At 39.0% G+C, this 20,809-nt stretch overlaps 1 protein-coding gene across 2 annotated transcripts in view; it reads right to left on the bottom strand.

Annotated features, from left to right (window-relative positions):
* Window positions 1–20,809, bottom strand: part of ldlrad4a (low density lipoprotein receptor class A domain containing 4a) — a 199,850-nt gene that overhangs the window by 178,357 nt on the left and 684 nt on the right. Inside the window, exon 2 of one of the 2 annotated variants that reach the window (XM_052022823.1) lies at window positions 536–671. The exons of the other annotated variant lie outside the window; for it this stretch is intronic. The gene's annotated coding sequence lies outside the window, so the exon portion shown is untranslated. The remainder of the gene's footprint in view (window positions 1–535; window positions 672–20,809) is intronic. 2 annotated transcript variants of the gene reach the window in all.

Genomic DNA, 20,809 nt, shown 5'->3' with positions numbered 1-20,809 from the left:
ATTAGGGACTGAGACTTAATGATACAAATAGTGATGGTGCCAGGTTGGAGAGTGTAGTGAAGGCTTGTTAATCACAGTTGCTCTGTCTAGAGAAGATGTAAATACAGTAGAGGGCGATGAACAAGGATGGAGGGAAAAAAAATCTGGAATTTATTCAGAACTACTGGATTGTTATAAAAACCCATATGTTTCACTACTAACTGTCAGGGGAGAGCTCTGCCAATCTTCCAGATTGTTTCTCTCTGTGCCTCCTGACCCACAGCAATGTAGTTGGCTCTGAAATGCCATTTAAAAGGCCCAGTAAACTATTCTGTTCAGCAGCATTTAGATTTGGACAATAAATGCCAGCAATGCCCACACGCCAAAGAAGAATATTTAAAATTAGGTTTTTTTTTAAAAAGTCTGTGTGGATGAGAGCACACATTTGAGCAAACTCACTACAGCACTGTGATATGGCAGAGGGTGACACTTAAATTGGGGGAGTGAAAAAGACTGTAATAGTAACAGAGGATAGCATAGTTAGGGGGTTACATACTGTTCTCTGCAGCCTCGAGTACAAATCCTGAAGGACGTGTTACTTGTCTAATGGCAGTGTTAAGGACATCTCCTCAGGGCAGTTGAGGAACTTGGAGTGGGAGGGGGACATCCAGTTGTTATAGTCCATGTGGTAACTAAAAACAAAAAACAAAGGTTGCTCTGCTGAACAAACACAAGCTGTCAGGATTCAAATTAAAAACTAGAATCATGAAGATAATGTCTGGATTATTAACTAAACAACATGAAAACCGGCATTGGGTCAATCAGATCAGAGAACTGAATGTGTGGCTCAAAGACTGGTATGGGAGAAGGCGGTTTTCAATTCATGGGTCACTGGCACCAGAACTGGGAAGTAGGGGCCTGTTCCAATGGGTCACGCCTCATTTGAACTGCATTGCGAGCAACGTCCTGATGAATCAAATAACCTGGGATGTACACAAGGCTTTAAGCTAAATTGTCAGGGGCTGGGTTCAAGTGAAGAGAAATTTAAAATGTTAAAAGGACGAAGCAATAATGTAGGGTGCAGTTTGCCAAGAAGGGACATTGCATTTAAAAGTACATCCAATTAGAGTCAGGGTACAAAGAGAAAATTGAAGGTTCTTTGTTCTGAATGTTGAGTGCATTCAGATAAAGTAGGTAAATAGACCAAGGTTGTGAATTAAATATTCCAGGATGCTTAACTTTTACAAGAGATGGGCAAAAAGGAATGGGTGATTGCATTTTAAGACCAAAATAAAGACAGTGACTCAGAAAATCAAATAAAAGAATCAGTTTCAGTGGAGCTAAGAAAAAACAAAGGCAGAAAACCCAAGTAGGAAGTTGAACATAAGCCCTCCAAACAGAAAGGGGTATGGCACAGTTTAGTACAAATCAAGAAATTAGAGATACATGTAACAAGGGTTATACAACGACCTTCAGAAACTTGAATCAACATATAATCTGGGCAAGCCAAATGAGATGTAACAGTGTAAAGGATGAATGCATGGAAGCAAAAAAGGCTGTTTTCTAGATCAGTATTTTGAGAAACCAACAAGAGGGCAGACCATTTAAGATCTAACATTGTGTAATGAGGAAAGATCAATGGATGATCTGGCATTAAACAGGCCTTCATGGAATGGTGATCATAATATGATGGAATTTTATATAAAAATCAAAAATGATTCAATTCAATCTGAACAAAGCAAACAATGAAGGCATGAGGTGCAAGATGACTGTTACAGTAGGAAACTACATTAAAAAAAGAACGATAGCAAACAAACAGTGGCTAACATTTGAAGTATAGCTTCCAAGTAATATATACTTTTAAGGCAAGTAAAATCCAACAATTAGAGGGGATCCAAAGAAGAATTTTTTCCATCCAGAGGATGGTCGAAATCTGGAATGCACAAGGCGGCAGCGGTGGCTGATTCTCTCACAATATTTAGTATTTAGGTGAACCATGGCATAAAAGGCTGCAGCCAAGTGCTGGAAAATGGAATTTGTATAGATATTTGATGGCCAGCAGAGACAAGGTGAGCTGAAGGACCACTTTCCATGCTGTATGATTCTATTAATAATAGAATGCTCCTGTCATGGCTATTGAGGGATGTTAAACATAGCATTGGATTAAAGGAAAGGTTTATAAAGTTGCCAAAAATTATTGATGAGGATTGGAAAGGTTTCAGAATTGAACAAAAGAGGACCAAAGCTTTGATAAGGAAAGAGAAAGTAGAAAACAAGAGTAGACTTGTGAGAAACACGAGAAGAGACTACAAGGGCTTCTACAGATATGCAGAAAGAAACAAAATTATTTCAAGTTAACATGGACCCCTGATGGACAAGACAGGAAAAAATATATTGGGAAATAAGGAAGAGAAATTATATAAATATTTTGTGTGTCCATCTTCATAGAAGATGCAGAAAACCTCTTGGAAATATTGGATAACTACAGGTCTAGAGTAAATGAGAAGCTCAAATAATTAGCATTAGCAAAAAAAAAAAGCTGGCACTGAAGGAATTAATAGGACTGAAATCTGATAAATTCCCAGAACCTGATGACCTGCATCTCAGAGTTCAGAAGGTGGTGACTATGGAGATAGCAAATGCACCCTTTGTCTTCTTCCAGCAATCCACAGATGCAAATAGAGTTCATGCAGATTTCATGCAACGCCAATACTTAGGAAAGGAGGGAGAGATGAAACAGGGAACTATAGACCAGTTTCCCTGACAACAGTTGGAGGAAAATGCTGGAATTTACTGAGGAAGCTGTGCTGGGCACTTTTTTTTATTTACAATGTGGTAGCAGGCCCTTCTGGCCCAACGAGTCCGCACCGCCCATTTTAAACCCAAATTGACCTACCCGTATGTCTTTTACCCGTATGTACACTTAAAAAAATAGCACTGGAAAGAATCAACATTTATGAAAAGGTGATCAAGTTTAATAAATCTTCTCACTTTTAAGGTTATAACAAGCAGAATCAATGAGGGCAAATTAGCTGATTAGATGTAATGGTTAGTGTAATGCTATTACAGCGCCAGCGACCAGGGTTCAATTCCCACCACTGTCTGTAAGGAGTTTGTACGTTCTCTCCACATCTGCGTGGGTTTCCTCCAGGTACCCTGGTTTCCTCCCACATTCCAAAGACATTCAGTTTAGCAGTTGTGGGCATGCTATGTTGCCGCTGGAACAGTAGCGACACTTGCGGGCTGCCGCCAGCACATTCTCAGTAACTTTCTCAAAGACACATTTCACTGTGTGTTTCGATGTACATGTGACTAATAAATACCTTATCTTGTTTTCATATATTGCATTTAGATTTTCAGAAAGCCTTTGATAACATGCCAAACAAAATATTATTACTCAAAATTACAGCACATGGCAATGGGCTAATATACTGTTGTGGACTGAGAATTGTTGATGAACAGAAGACACAGTTGGAACAAATGTACCATTTTGAGGGTGGGAGTCTGTAACCATTAAGGCACCACAGGGATCTGGTGCTGGAGCCCCAATTCTTCACAATCTATAACAGTAACTTGAATAAGGGGACCAAGTGCAATATAGCCAAGTTTGCTGTTGATACAAAGCAACGTGGGGTGTGAGAAGAATGCAGGAGGGGTTCAAGGAATGAAGTGAATGGGCAAAGACAGGGCGGATGGAATAAGGAAAAATGTATTTTTTTTCTCTACCAAAGGCAGAGTTTTTTTTTTGAATGGTAAGGGATTGAATGGCATGGGTGTTCAGGGGACCTGGGTTGTCTCCTATATCAATCAATGAAAGGTAATATGCAACAATAAATGTAACCTCACTACTTAAGAAGGAGGGGAGAGAGAACAGGATGCTGTAGAACAGACAATCAGACATCAGTAGTCAGGAAAATGCTGAAATCTATCATTAAGGAAGTAACATCAGAGCACTCAGAAAACAATGATACCAAGCTATTAGGACGGCAAGTGATACGGTAGACTTCATTGCAAGAGAATTTGAGCGGAGGCTTTTGCTTCAACTGTGTCGGGCACTTGTGGGACTGTTTCTGGAATATTGTGCTGAGGTCTAGTCTCCCTTTCTAAGGGAGGACACATTTGCAATAAAAGGGGATGCAGCAAAGGTTCACCAGATTTATTCCTGTGATGACAGATATGTTGTATGAGGAAAGATTAAGCAGACTTAGGCCATACTCTCTCAAGTTTAGAAGAATGAGGGGGGATCTCATTGAAGCATACTAAATTCTTACCTTTTAAGAGTAGTTCTGGGATTGAAGTTTCCCCTGATCAAAGTGCCTAGATCCAAAGGTCACAGTCTGAAAATAGTGCATCAACCATTTAGGCTAGAAATGAGAAGGAATTCCTTCATCGATAGGTTGGTGAATCTTTGGAATTCTCTACCTAAGCAGCCTATGGAAGCTCAGTTGCCAAATACATTCAGGGCAAATTGATAACAGGACCAAGAGATATAGTAAAACTCTGATAGTTTGGCATCCTTGGGACTCTAATGGTGCTGGACTAATGGATGTTACTCATAGTAATATGTAAATGCATTTATTTCTTTTATGACATGTTACACAGTGGTATAATGAATTTCTCAGTGAACCTGTTGAGTTTAAAGGGAGTGGGAAATATACAAGCCCTCTGGACCAGCTCTAGGTGCAAAGCCACACAATGTTCCTAATTCCTGGTGTTCTGGACCCCAATCCTGGCCCCAACCACCCAACCAGCCCACAGTCCAGGCCCTGCCTCAGCTGCACTCCAAGCCCCCAGCTCTGACTGCACACCAGACTCCCTGCTCACATTCCAGATTGATGAGCAAGTCAGATGCCAAACCATCAGGATTTCTGAACATTTGGATGCCAAATTATCAGAGTTTTACTGTAGTTAGTTAGTGCAGGAAAAGGTAAGAGGTAAAAATTCAATCTTGATCTGACTGTACACAATGCAGGCACAACGGACCAAACTACTCCTGCTTCTGTGCTTATTGTTCTTATTCTGTCTGTGCCAGTCAAAAGAAAGCCATCCTTCCATCCTAATTCCAACTTCCAGCACCTGGTCAGTAGACCTGCACATCACAGTTCTTCAAGTACTTTTTAAATGTAATGGAGGTATTTGCCCCTTACAATCTTTAAAACAGTGCCTTCCAGAATCATACATCTCCCGTTAAAAAAAAATCTTTTCCCCATCTCCCCTGTAATCCAATGATTTTAAAATCTATGCCCCTGAGTGTCCACTCTGCTAATAGAAATAGGGCCTTCTTATTTCCTCTATCCAATGCCCTCATAATTGTACACATCCCCTGATCCTCTGAATAAAAAAAAATGCTAAATTACCCAATCTGTCCTCTGGGCTACAACTTTCCAATTCTAGCAACAATCTCATAAATCTCCTCTGTATTCTTTCCAATTCAATCACATCTTTCTTAATGATTCTCTCTCCACTGTTCAATTGGTGCCTGACCTTCTGAAAATGTTCAAGATTTTCTGTTTTTAAATCCTTCCTTAAGAATTAAAAGCAAAAAATGGTCTGCCCTCTCTCCCTGCCACCCCAAAAAAAAATCACACCTTGGGATTATCTTCTACTCCTCATTCATTTTGGCATCCTCTGAGCATTTTACAAACTTCCACCCCCTCTTTGCTCATTTAAAATCCTTGTTCACCACAGTCCCATCATAATGTTCTCACCAAGATATTGCTTCTGCTTTTGACCAACAGCCATTCTCCAAGCTACCTCCCATCCTCAGTGATTTCAACTGCATCTCAATTCATCATGCTTTCAAGTTCACTCTGCTCTTAGCCTCCCTGAATCTCTACCTTTAAACCAATTTACATGTGACAATAATAAACCAATTTACTTCCATGTATACAGTCCCAAACCAGTATTTGTGTCACCTTCATCAATCAAACAAATTCACACAGTCTGGGATTCACCCATCATCTCAATCAGATAGTGCCATCTCTAAGCACATCTTTACACCTACATCCCCCTTCTTCCTCTGCGTCTGTCCTGGAAAAAAAATCGCTTCACTTCCAACTAAAATGCCAAATGCTAGCCTTTTTTGCCTTCCATTACCATCTTTCTGCAGGTATTGATTAGCTCACTTACATCCTCACCTCTTTAAGTCTCATTAAAATTATTACTCTCACTCACCCTGACCTTTAGTACATCACTCACCTCCACTCCCTGATGTCCAAAGTTACAAAATTAAACTTATCTGGAAAATAAGTGGTATAGCTATTCGCCACTGAACCTGCAGAGTTCATTAGAAGCATGACCGTGTCCTGGTCTCTTCTGCCAGAACTGCTCACTATTCCAGGATTATCTGAAGTACAAAATTAACCCACAGCTTAATTTCTCTGATATAAATAATCTTAAAATCTTTAAGCCCAAGTGTGAGCAGCTCGTGGACTTCCTGGTCCCCAGTATTGGAACAACCATTTAGCTCCTCAGCTTCCCTTCACAGTTCCCAAACTTGTCTAAACTTTGTTTCTCTCCACTTCCCCTCATGCATTTCCCCAAGGTCATCTTGTTCATCAAATCCACTCTCACCTTCTCAAACCTAACTAATGACCACCCAACTTCCATTACTGGTCCCACTGTCAGTGGGCATTGTTAACCATTCTTCCTCATCAAATACTACCCCCTTCTCCTCCAAATCTGCCGTTAACACTCCTCTTCTCAAAACAATTTCAAGCCTTACAAACTTTCATTCAATCAAAACCTTAACTTTCCTCTCCAAAAATCCTTGGACATCCTCCCAAATTAATGCCCACCTTTTCCTGAATCCCACATTGAATTTGCTCCAATTGAGTTTCTGTCATTGCCATTAAAATGAATATTCTCTCAAAGCACATGACATATTAATAAACCATTCCTCCTCATCCTTCTTAATCTGTCTGTAGACTCACATCATATTCCTCCAACATCTTTCCATCATCGATCTGCTGGATGGGACCACATTTGTCCGACACCATTCTGAACCACTCTGGCCTCCGAAATGTCTTCCTTCCACTCTAGTGCATCTGAAATGCCCTCCTTTCACATTTTTTTCCCCCAATGTGGAGACCTGGTACTCACTTTCCATCCCACTAGCTTTTGCATCAACACATTATCCTTTGCAATTTCCACTGGTTCCAAAATGAAATCGCCACCAGTTACATCTTCCCATCTGTACTCCTTTCTGCATTTCACAGGGACCGCTCACTTTGTGACTCCCTGGTTCATATTTCCATCCCCATCCACCACTCCCCATTCCACGGCACCTTTCCACACAACTGGAGGAGAGGCTACATTTGTCCATTCACCTCTTCCCTTCCCATCATCCAGGGGGCCCAAACAATCATTCCAGCTGATGCAGTGATTTACTTGCACAATCTAGTCTACTGTTTCCTGAAGAGGGCAGGGCAGCAAATGTTACCTACATGGACTTTAGCAAGGCCTTCGACAAGGTCCCACCTGGTAAGCTGGTCTGCAAGATTAGATCACATGGGACCAAGGATGAGCTAGTCAACTGGATCCAAAATAGGCTTAGTAGAAGGAGTCAGAGGGTGGTAGTGGAGGGTTGTTATTCAGATTGGAGGCCTGTGACCACGCAGTTCTGGCCACCCAGCGCTAGGAAGAATATTATTAAGGTCAAAGGGGTGCAGAAAAGATTCATGAGGCCGTTACCAGGACTGGAGGGCTCGATAGGCTCGGACATTTTTCCCTGGAGCATCAGAGGTTGAGGGTAATCTTATAGGAGGTATATAAAATAGAGGGGAGTAGATAAGGTGGATGGTCGCAGTTTTTTTCCCAGGGTAGGGGAGTCTAAAACTAGAGGGCATAGATTTAAGGTGAAAGGGAAAAAATTTAAAAGGGGCCCGAGGGGCAACTTTTTCCACAGAAGGTGGTGGATACATGGAACGAGCTGTTAGATACAGGTACAATTACAATGTTTAAAAGATACTTGGACAGGTGCATGGAAAGAAAAGGCCTTGAGGGATAGCGGCCAATCACAGGCAAATGACACTAGCTCAGATCTACACCTTGGTCAGCATGGACGAGTTGGGCCAAAGGGCCTATTTCCATGCTGTACAACTCTATGACTCTACTGCATTTGCTGTTCACAATGCAGCCCCCTTTACAGTGGGGTAATCAAATACAGACTGGGTGATCACTTCGTGGAGCACATGCAGTCAGTCAGCAAAGGTGATCCTGAACTTCGTGTTGCTTGCCACCTAATTCCCAATCCCACTCCTATTCCAACCTGTCTATAGCCTCCTTCACAGCCATAGTGAGATCCAATGTAAACTAGAACATCTCATCTTCTATCCAGACACTTTGCAACCTTCTTGAATTAACATTGAATTCTCCAACTTCAGGTAAACTACTCTCTCATTGTTTCCCATTATCATGCCTGTATCCCTTTCTCACCCAGTTTCTTATAAGTGCCTTTCTAATGGTCAGTACTCATGCCGTATCACCATATGATCTTTTGCCTTGCACCTCACTCCTCCTCCCAACTCTGCTTTAAAAACTGTAAACACTCCACTCTCCTTCCAGTTGTGAGGAAGGGTTGCTGACCTGAAATGCTGACTGGTTTCTTTCCACAGATGCTGCTCCACTGGCTGATTTCTTCCAGCATTTGTTTTTGTTTCAGATTCCAGCATCTGCAGTTTTATTTCTCTTTCATTCTAAATTATCCAGTCATAACCACAGAATCACTTAAAATGGCTTCTCTTCCGAGTCTAGCATCATCACTTCTAATTTCACCCATGTATTTATCGTTAACCTTCTATAATTTCTCATCAGCATACTGCCCAGTTGACATCATCCAATAACAAAGCATGAGATTCCCCACATACACCAACAAACCTTCCAATGTCCCAAACTGTCATTCAATTATTTGAACAGAAATTTCCTCCAACTAAATGTAACAAAGACCGAAACCAGTTTCCTCATATGCTCGCACAAATTCAGAGCCAGTGTAGGCCACTTGGCTGCTGGAGCCTGCTCTGCCATTCAATAAGATAATGGCCAATCTGATTGTAATGGCAATTCCATATTCCCATCTGCCTTGGTAAACTTTCACCAGCCACCCTCTATCTCTTCTTTAAAAGTATTCAATGACTCTGGTATTCAATGACTCAGCTTCCACTATCCAAGAAAGTTCCAAATACTCACCTAATAAGAAAGTCACCTAATTTCCATCTTAAATAGATAACCCCTTATATTCAAACAGTAAACCCCAATTCTAGATTCCCTCACAAAGGAGACATTCTCTCTACATCTACCCTGAAAGACCTCTCATAATCTCAGTTCCTGTGGCAATCCCTAGTTCCCAGTCAACACGTGCAATCTTCTTCCAGCAAAATGCTCAAGACCAAACCAGATTGCTTTAAATTTGATATATTAGTCAACTCCATGCTAAAATTCTGAGTATATATCAACACCTATCACTAAGACTGCAATTTCCATACATGTAACATCACCTGATTCCAACTTGCTTCACTTCACCTGCTGAAATCTCCCTGCATACTTCTATCATCACTGAACTTGAACACAGTTCTGGTGACTTCTCCATTTTCTACACTCTACATCCAAGGCACCAAAGAGTTGGACAAGCAATGTTCTAACTGCCACAAAGACCCAATTAGCCATAACCTGTGTTCAGTGATCTACCTTGCCAACTGTCTGTTCTTCCATGGTGGTCCCTTTTCTTACTTTTATGCTGTTTCAATTCTGCCTCCTGCACATGCACAACTACAATGCTTTACCATTAATGAGCATGCCTTCAATCTCTGACTTCTAACTTTCCTGTCTCTCTTGGCATTTCTTCTTTAGGATGCGTCTTAAAACCAATACCTTTGACAAGGTTTTTTGTTACCTGTCCTAACATCTCATGTGGCCCATGCAAATTTTTATTTGATAACACTCCAGTGAAATGCCTTGGACATTTACTCAATTAAAAGCACTATTAGAAATGCAAATTGCAACCAAAATAACATGGAGAGACCATTCAGCCTAACATGACGATCTTAAATTTACCTTGTCTAGTAAATGATTTACTAATCAGTAGAATTTTTTTCCAATTTGTCTCATCCTAATCTCTCAGTCCCTTAAACCATGTCCTGTGAACCTTCTCTGCATAAATGGAAAAAATACTCAAGTCCTCTAGTCTTTCCTCAAAACATGAAAGCAGTGCAAATTATTTTTAAGCAAATTTAAATTGTTTTTCTTGAGCCAGTCTTTACTGTTTTCACAGACTTGTATGCACTTAATTTTCAATTACTTTAGTAATAATATTTGTTTTCTTTGAAATGCATACATGATCTTAATTTGTTTAACATTTAAGTAGTAGTAAGAATTATGTTATTATCAAATGTTGCCACTGTCTTAATATATTTGTCAATAAAAATATTAACTGGAAGAAATCCTTCAAGGAAAAACATGAACATGACCTGTAATAGGGATCTCAGGACCTGTAATAGGGATTTCCAGAGGGTGGAAAGGCAAACATATGATTTAAAAGGCTGAAGATATTAAAACAGAGTTATAAACCCAAATTTAAATCTAAGTTCAATTTCCTATACAATGGAACTAGATGCATTTAAAAGCTTCAGCAATATGTGTCCTGTTAGAAATATTACAATCATCTGTCACTGCCACCATTTACATAGAGTGGCAGGTGGTAAACTACAAAAGAGCCATATTATTTTGGCTATATCATATACAATAGAAAAACATAGCTTCATACCCTCAGTTTTTAAAAAGCATAAATATGGCTAGCAAGGCCAGCATTTATTGCCCACTCGAAGTTAGTAACAAGCCAGCTTTTAGGACAGCTGCAGTATATGTGGTGAAAGAAGGTGAAGATAATCTAAATGTTGAGGATAATTTAAATCCAATGACAAAGATACACTAACTTATTTCCACCTCAATATATCACGCAACATGAAAGTGAACGACTGGATTGTAATATTCCCATGAGCCTTCATCCTTGTTCTTTTGGGTGGTAGAAGTTGCTGATAAATACCTTGGAAAGTGGCAACTGGTAGCTGCAGCCACGATCTGAAGTGGTGGCGAAAGTGAATGTTTAGTTTGAAGAGACTATGCCAAACCAAAGGCTGTTTTACTCTGGATGCCGTCAAGCTTCTTGATTGTTAAGGAGACACAATTTGCTGCAGATGCTATAACCTGGAGCAAAGAAGCAAACTGCTGGAGGGACTCAGCAGGTCACGCAGCATCTGTGGAGGGGACCTGATGCAGGGTGTTGACCCAAAACATCAATTATCCCTTTGCCTTCATAGATGCTGCCTGACCTGCTGAGTTCCTCCAGCAGTTTGTTTTTTGTTCTTGATTACTATGGGAGTTGTACCTTCCCTAGGAACTGGAAAGTATTCCTTCATATTCCTTACTTCTCCTTATAATGGTTCCCAATTTGGAATAGGATGATGTTAAGCATAAAGGTGGCAACTACATGGGGAAGAAGAAAATCATTAAAACAATCGGCTCTCATACACAGCGTCAAAAGCAACATCTATCCAAGCTTGGAACTCAATTACAGAACAAGTACTTTTCTTCTTCAAGCAATATCCTTAAAACTACAGAATTAAAATTTGGTCTTTGTAATATACAATCTTTTAACAATGATTGAAGATAAAATTCCTATTGTAGACAAATAAGTCTGGAAAAAAAAGCAAAATATTTCCTTCAAATGCAAACTTATTTCACTGAAATATGTATTTGTCAAAATTCAACTTTGCCATTTCAGAATGAAATAAAATTCAATTTGACATAAAATTGGTTAAAAAAATGAACTACTAATTAAATGTCAAATGGCACCATTTCAACACTCCTCTTTTTAATTTCATTTCATATTTTCCACTGCAGAACTATGAGATCACAATAAAGTTGCTATGTTTACCTTAAATTACCAGCTCTCCAGGAAGGATGCCACAGTCAATCAGGTTTATTAAATATTAAGTCAACATATGTCACAAAATGTCAAAATGTGAAGTACTCAGTTAACTGAACAATTTTGTAACATTTTCTGTAAAGTATTTTTGGAAACGGAACTGGGGTTCAGTTGTTGCTAATTTATTGAACATGTGGTTTATATTACTTACACATTTTGATAACATTACTGTTGTGGAAGTGCTCTCAATTGCACACCTTATTAAAATACAGAGCCACAATACCCTCAAGAACTCAGTGAATTGTCCTCTTGACCAACAAATACTTCAATTCTGACCCAAACTAAATTGTGATATTGTGGGAATTGCAGATTTTGCAGTATCAGGCCTCTTCTGAATTGTTTCTGTTTCCAGGGTCTCTGGCCTCCATCTCAGCAACTCTCAGGATGTCACTTTTGGCCACCCAACCCCAGACACTACACTCACCTGTTTCTCAGCAGACATCGTGAACCAAACTCATCGCTTCTCTGGATTGAAGCAATGAATTGTTTTGCACCAAGTGACATGTATTGCAAACAAAATCAAGTTACTTGGGTAAAACACTCTGGAGCCACAAGTTAATGGCATAACTTCAATTTTTCAACAAGATATTTAAAAAATCAGTATTTAGTTTAAGCTATTTTATCCCTAACAAATGAACATGCCTACTGACTTTTGAAAGTTACCACAATTAATAGAGATAATACTTTCCCACAATTTTGTCTGTTCTGTCCACAACTTCACTGCAATTTCTTGAAGTTCATCCTGCAGATTAGTTAGGGGATTACTGTAACCTTCTGTTGTGTGCAATGATATTCAATCGTTGTTAAATAGATTGCAGAAAGAACATATTTACAAAAATACAAATTCAATGTGGATTTAGGAGGTACTGTTGAAGAAGCCTCAGTTAATTGGCAAAGTGCATTTTACACTTTAGCCACTGTAGGCCAATGGTTGGAGGGACGGCAAGTTTTAATGTAATAGATGGCATGGCAATCAAATTGGCTGCTTTGACCCATTTGGTGACCTTCACCCAGGAATGTGCGACTTCATCACCTGTCTCACATAACATAAGAAAATGAAGAAGCAGGAAACCATTCTGTCCTTCAAGCCTCCTTGGCTATTCAATAACATCATGGCTGATTCTTTTACCTCAGCACCACTTTTTTCATTCATCCCAGATAACATGTCAGGGGTTATCAACTCAATTTAAACTACCAAGATTCCAGCCTGTTCTTGCAGGTGTCTGTGTAGGGATTCAGATAAATCTCTGGGCCATGATATATTTCCCCACCCCCACTAGGCCAATATCAAGACAGATTTGATGACAGTGATGTCATATAATGTTAAAGATAGGTGGCTAGATTCTCTTATTTGAGGTGATCATTGCCTGGAATTTATTTGCACTATACTTTAATTCAAATCAAAATATTGCCTGGGTCTTAATAAATGAAAGCATGACAGTTGCTAGGTTAACTTCACGGAACAACTGCAGTGGTGTCTTGGGTCTGATACGACTGGCCCCCAATAACCATCACTGCACAGTGTGTTTCCTCCTCGTTGGCACCACCACTCTCCCCCAGATTCCCAATGACTTCAAGTTTACAGGGATTCCTTGATGCTACATTCACTCAAATGCTACTTTATGTAACAGGCGGTGCTCCTCAAATGCCAGTCCCTATCCCAAAAAGTCAAGCACACAAACAACTTTCAAAACCCTGATTGAAAAGCAAAAATCTGAAGATGCTTGTAATTGGAAATAAAAACAAATAATGCTGGAAATATTCAGGTTATGCAGCATCTGTGGAGAGAGAAACGTGAAAGGTCATTGACCTAAACTGTCAACTCTGTGTTTCTCTCTCCACATGGCCTCCTCCTGCTCCAGTTTCTTGTGTTCTTATGCAAGAAGCATGATGCAATTGCATATCCCTGGATGAAGGTCACCCAATAGTTCAAAGCAACCTATTTAATTGCCATCCCATCTATTACTTTAAACATTCACTTCCCTCCACCATCGGCCCACAAAGGCTAAAATATGAATTTTATGCAAGATGTAGTTCACCAGCTAGGGCTTTTTCAATAGCACCTGCTAAATCCACAGCCTGACCCACTGAACACATCCAGCATTTTTTGTTTTTATACTTCAAAACTCTCATGTAGTTATTAAAAACCACTAAAGGTACACAAGAGTTGCCACTTGCTCTGCATGACTGTAGAACTTCATTCAGCAAATTTTATCCAACTTCAGAAAAGATGATTAGAACATCCCTGGTCGTGGAAAGTACTCCATATAAAGCGTGTTGCAGTTTGAACACAACATAGATTACTTAAAAAGGTTCCAATACAGACAAACTATAACAGCAAACACAGAAATGCAACCTACAATTACACAGTCCCTTTTACAAAACCCCAAACCACCTGACAACCATTTACAAAGAGACAATCTGCCAAAGAATAAGGCATTGAGCAACATAATCAAATAACACGAACAAGAGTGATGGCTTTTATAATAGGTATAAGAAACAAATGTAGAAAGACAGGCTTAAGAATGTAATTCTGAACTATGAATCCCAAGCATCTAAAGGCATGCATAGCCGTCAGTGGTTGGGAGAGGAGGGAGGACATAATGTACAAGAGGCCAGTTAGAGATGGATAATTTGCAGAAGGGTCAGGCATAAGATGAGAGGAAGAGGTGTTAAACAATGAAAGGACTGAAATGCAAGAATGATAGTTTTTAAAGATGCAAGGTGCTGGTGTAAATCTGCATGGAATAACAGTGGTTTAGTAGATGTCATTCCAAGTCAAAAAAAAAAGTCTTCACTGTTGTTAAATAAAAGCAGTTCTCAAAGTTTTATTGGTGTATGCTTGTTCAGTTTAAATAAAAAGTTAAAAAATTAATTTTAAATTCCAGGGCATTACGTGACCATGTTTCTGCCTCTTTCCATTTCTGGCAATTATCCTGCATATTGAAAAAAGCATCTTGAATGCAATGTATACTTGGCGGTGCTTATGGAACATCAGAGAAATTTTTTTTAGGACAGGGACGTTGTTAAGTATCAAGGATTGGATTTCCACTAATTATATCAGCACAATCTAAGCAAAATCAGTTGGAACAGCAGAACAGATGAGGAAATTTCAAACATACCCAAATTAAACTAAGGATATCTTTAGGGTGTGCTTACCACAATCTTTTATATCTATTCAAGATTTAATTTTCCCTAATCAGTCTTGACCCACAATCTTCAGTGAAAAACTGCAAGATTCTGATTATGCTAATTTGTGGCACTTCAGATTTATGCTTACTTTCTCAAGTAGTTGAAGGCAATTCTTCCCGTTTTCCTACAGTTGTAAATTTAACAACAAATACCAAATGAAAGTATTAGATTATTTACCAAAGTGTTAAGACATTTTCAGTAATTTTAAAATCAAGTTATTCACAATGAGAGTAGGGGAAATGGGAGGACAAAGACCAGATAACCTTATTAAAACAGCTACTGCTTGCTGATAAACCTATTTTCAGTTATATTAAAAAAAAACACTTTGTTTAAGATGTACGTATTTCATGAAGGGAAAAAAAACATTTGAGTTCCACTCAAGTGTTCAACTCTGTGCTCTTCACAAAAGATCTTGCATTTGTTTTAGCTGAAACATAACCCAACCTAATCCACACAATTTAAAGTATATTTTGGCAAGATTTCCACTGTATTTCAGCCAATTCCACTATAAGTAATTATATAACTATTGTCTTGTTAAGATTTGTAGGACGTTGCTGCGTGCAATTTAGCTGCTGTGTTTAAAAAAAAGTAACAACACTTCAAATGCAGACATAACTCAGTGGGCTGAATAGCCTCTTAAGTCATAAAGAAACATGAGAAATTTGAGAAAATAAGAATTTCCACATTATGCACGAAGTGGAAAACTTACCCCAATGTGGTATTCCGCTACTAAGCTATTAACACTAGAAAGTCACATAAACAAGAGTGAAATAAAAACAGAAACTGTTGGAAACACAAAGCAGGTCAGGCAGCATCTATGGACAGGAAAAAATAGGTAATGGTTCACATATGGAACACATGAATGAATTTGACACGTCACAGAGAGTCTGCAGACAATGTAGCTCTACTTGCTGATTTTATTTAATATATTTATTCAGTTTTTAAGATGCAAGTACTGCTGGCAAGACCAGCATGATTGCCCATTCTCAACTGCCCTTAAGATTGTGATAAGCCACTTCTTGAACTGCCACATTCTTTATGGAGAGTACTCATTCCATTCTGCAGTAGCAGAAGTTAGATCCAATAATGAAAGAACAGCCATATATTTCCAAGATTATGGAGAAAATTCTGAGGATTAAGATTTACGCATCTGATAAAAGCCTCTTGACCAAATCCTTCAATCAGCACAAACTAGAACTAACATGTTAGAGAAAAATAAAGTGTCACTGGCGTTTATCAGGATTGATATTGTGGTTTTTAACAAATTTCTTCAGAGATACTGAATTAAATGTTAGTAAACTAATTTCCAGAAGTCTAATACTGTTCTCCTTTGATATATAATAAATTATTAGAATTGGATTTTGTAACCATCAGTTGAAAAAGATCATGAATTTTTTGCATTCCCTCTAAAGAACATTGTCAAATATAGCAATCAACAACCTTAACTGTTTTGTTAAAGCCTTCTTACTTTATTGCTCTTTTTAACTTACAATTATTTTCAAAAAAGAAACAAATTCTGTTGCACATCAACTCAGTTTTGACCTTAGCAATACAACAGGTTAGATAAAATAAAAACAATTTTTAATAAGCACTATTGGGTTTCAATTTACACCACCCCCCCCCCCACCAGGTTTTTTTTGACATGACTAATTATGTCTGAATAAGGCTTTTGAAATTCGTGCCTTAACTTTTCCTTAAACTACGTCAGAATAAAACATGTAAAGTGCTGACATAAAGGATGTATCCTGGAAACTGTGCATCACATTTTAGGATCTGCCTTCAACATCACAGCTCCAGACCAAAATATCAAATTGAATGCCAAGCTTTTGAAAATGCCAATGCCATTGAGGATTTAAAAGACAAGTTCATAGTTTAGTATAATCTGATTAATATGAAATTTTTTCAGCAACAATTTGCACTTATTAGCATCAATAACACTGGAAAACATCCCAAGGCACTTTATAGTATCATCAAATAAAATTTGACACCAAGACACAAGGAAATGTTAAGAACATAGGACCAAAAGAACTGCCAAAATAATAGTTTTAAAATGAACCTCTCTTGGAGATAAAGAGACAGGAAGTTTAGGGAGTTGTGTAGTTGAAAGCACAAGCACCAATGGTAAAACATGATCAGGTAATCAGAATTGAATTTTCTATGCCCCACCTTTTTTCACATCCACTCTGGTCTTTTAGGAAAGTAACCGGTCATTTCCAGCCACTTTGCACACTTTTGATTTGTGTTTTCCGATCTCTTCAGCTCTCCAATTCAATGTAGTTTTACTTTGTACCAAAGAGGGACCAAAATAAAAATGTGAAATAACAAAAACATCTAAACTTTAATATGGGAATCGCTCACAATGCCATAGGTACATTCTAAAACAAAAGCAAATTAGCTGCATGGTGTCATAATGCACCTCTAATACGAATCTAAGAGGAGCACGGACTAACACTGCACAAATGAACCATCAGTGGCCTTTCCTGTAATTCACACCTCAGCCTTTTACCCAAGAGTCCACAAATGATCGAGATCTGTTGTGTCAGTGGCTCAATCATGCCCAGAAAGCACAAATACAACCTACAAGCTCCCCATAACTTTGTTTCAAAACCTGATAATCAACAAGTGGAGAGAGGAGAAATTACCATGGCTTACATTTGTATAATAGCAGTGCTGTTTTTTTTAAAACACCATTAACACAGTTGAAAAGATAATACCTTTGCATTCCAAGGAATCCAAGATGAAAAGTATAAGATATAAAGAAACACTCGACGATATTATGCTTCAAGAAACTTGATAAAATTGAAATGAAGCTTGTGTCTTATGTTTACTGAGGTAAAAACACAGATTTGAACAAAAACCAAAAGAGAAATTTGACAGGAAGGGGCAAGATGTTTTTCTTTGGATATCTTTTATCAGCCACAGATGCAGAAAGAAATGAATTGCTGCAGCTGTTTTGCCCCCAAAATAATGTTGGTAGCATTAAATGAATACCTCACTTAAAGCCATTAATTTTTAAGATGATAAACAGCACCATAAGAACAACAATGGGACATGGGTTTATGACCATGACCTGATAGAAAGGAAACACCAAATATATGTAGAAAAACCTCAAGAGACAATTAGTTTGTTTCTTTCAAAATAGATATTAGCAAAGTTTCACTGAAATCACTGCACATTTCCATCTCGATAAAACACAAAGGGAACCTCAACATTTCAAAATAAAATTCTGCCCATTTTAAACTTTAAGCCAAATTAACGTGGTTGATTTCAGTATTCCATTTAGCACCCACACATAATGCAGTACAACACTCTCCAGTTGTCCATAATTATAAAATGAAGTACAACACTTGCACTACGACAGGATATCCTAGATCTAATTTGACATTGAAAGGTGGAAATTAAGTGAAAAATGTTCTGTGGAAAGATCAGTGTTTACCCCACCACTGTCTTAGAGTTAACTCCACAATCCAAAAACAACTGTGATCCATGGTCGTCTCCTTATGGAATCACACAATGTCAAAGATGACTTGTTCCCATTCAGGTTCTGCAGATTCAGGGATGGCTAATAAATCCTACGTGGGATCTGCAGTCAGATGGGGATTGATAGGGCAGATGCATATGTTGTCTAGAATGTTGTTCACCGCTTCCATTTGGCCTCTGTGTGCTCCCGTCATCTAGACTTGAGACACCTTGTGCTTTCCCAGATGTTCCTTCTCCATTCTGATTAGGCTGTGCGACAGGGATTCCCAAATGAAGGTGAAGATGCTGCATATTTTTAAGAACATCTTTTAGGGTTTTCCCTGTGCTCAAATAGACTATTTGTTTCGGGAGTCTGGTGTCAGAAACATGGATAATGTTGACCAACCCAGAAGAGCTGGTTGACTGTGTCTTACTGCTGGGAAACCAGCCTGGTAGAGAGCACTGGTGCTGGATCACCCATCCTGTCATTGGATTTGGAGGATTTTGCAAATACAGCATTGACGGTATTTCTGCAGGACTTTGAGATATCTACTGAAGGTTATGTCTCTAAAGCACACAGAAGAGCAATGATCACTACTATTTAGTAGACCATGAGCCTAATGCCAGATCTGAGGTCTTGGTCTTCAATTAGTTTTTTTTCTAAGCCAGCCAAAGGCTGTACCAGCAGAATGGAGGCAGTATTGGTATAGGTTTATTATTGTCACTTGTACCGAGGTACAGTGAAAAGCTTGTCTTACAAACCGATTGTGCAGGTCAATTCATTACACAGTGCAGTTACATTGAGTTAGTACAGAGTACATTGATGTAGTACAGGTAAAAACAATAACAGTACAGAGTAAAGTGTCACAGCTACAGAGAAAGTGCCATGCAATAAGGTGCAAGGTCACAACAAGGTGGATCATGAGGTCACAGTCCATCTCATTGTATAAGGGAACTGTTCAATAGTCTTATCACAGTGGGGTAGAAGCTGTCCTTAAGTCTGCTGGTACGTGCCCTCAGGCTCCTGTATCTTCTACCCGATGGGAAAGGAGAGAAGAGAGAATGTCCCAGGTGGGTGGGGTCTTCAATTATGCTGGCTGCTTCACCAAGACAACGAGAGGTAAAGACAGAGTCCAAGGAGGGGAGGCTGGTGTCCGTAATGCGCTGGGCTGTGTCCACAACTCTCTGCAGCTTCTTGCGGTCCTGGGCAGAGCAGTTGCCATACCAAGCCGTGATATATCCAGATAGGATGCTTTCTATGGTGCATCGGTAAAAGTTGGTGAGAGTCAAAGGGCACAAATCAAATTTCTTGAGCCTCAGTAATGAATTTCATCAATATCGACTTTTGCTGCACAGTGACTGTCAAGGTATGGAGAGAGATCCACATTTTCCAATCTTTTAACATGCATCAGCCATGATTTCACTGAACAGTAGAGGAAGCACGAGGGGCCAAATACCCTACTCCTTCGCTTTCTTATGTCCTTATGGATCTTTAATTACTGGGGAATGGTGTTGAAAAGTTGATGCAGACCTGTCTTTTCAATGCTTAGTTTAAGATCCATCTGCAGTTACATTTAGTGATGGAATCAAGAGTGACTTGGAACTCGATCTCCATGTGTGTACATGCACGGATGTATTTGAAACCTGCAACCCGATGATCGAAGTTAGAGTGATATTAGTTCTGGAGTGGAGGTAAAGGTTGAATAGTTTCTTGTTCATCCTGTACAGTAACTCCACTCCAGTGGGGAACTTATTAGAGATGTAGTGAGGTTTGCACTCAGGAAGACTGAAAGGTTACTAAACTTGCTTGACCCCAGTCTGCACTAGTCCCGAGTCTGTGGAGGACCCACTGGTTAGGATCACAACTTTTATGTCATCATGTAACAGAGACTGGAAATAAATTTTAGAAAGGTGACCCTTCCTGAAGCACCCTCAATCATCCTTTACTTTTGCAACAACTCATTTCTTTTGAAAAATTAAAATTTAGAATCCTAATCACTTTCATATTACGGCACTTAATTAATTCATTTATCATTATGCATTTCACATCTTGTTTAATCGTCCCATTTACTGGGTAAAAAAAATGTTTAGCAATTCAGCCAGTAAATGACCCAAAAACGTCCATCAATAAAATTCGCACAAACCTAGCCGACGTGAAATTGAAGTTATTTTAAAACCGACAACGCACTGTGCAACTAC

The sequence above is a fragment of the Pristis pectinata genome, chromosome 9, assembly GCF_009764475.1.
Source record: "Pristis pectinata isolate sPriPec2 chromosome 9, sPriPec2.1.pri, whole genome shotgun sequence".
In the NCBI taxonomy this organism is placed as follows: Eukaryota; Metazoa; Chordata; class Chondrichthyes; order Rhinopristiformes; family Pristidae; genus Pristis; species Pristis pectinata.
Note: the sequence above shows the minus strand (reverse complement) of the source record. Positions and strands in the feature narration are given on the sequence as shown.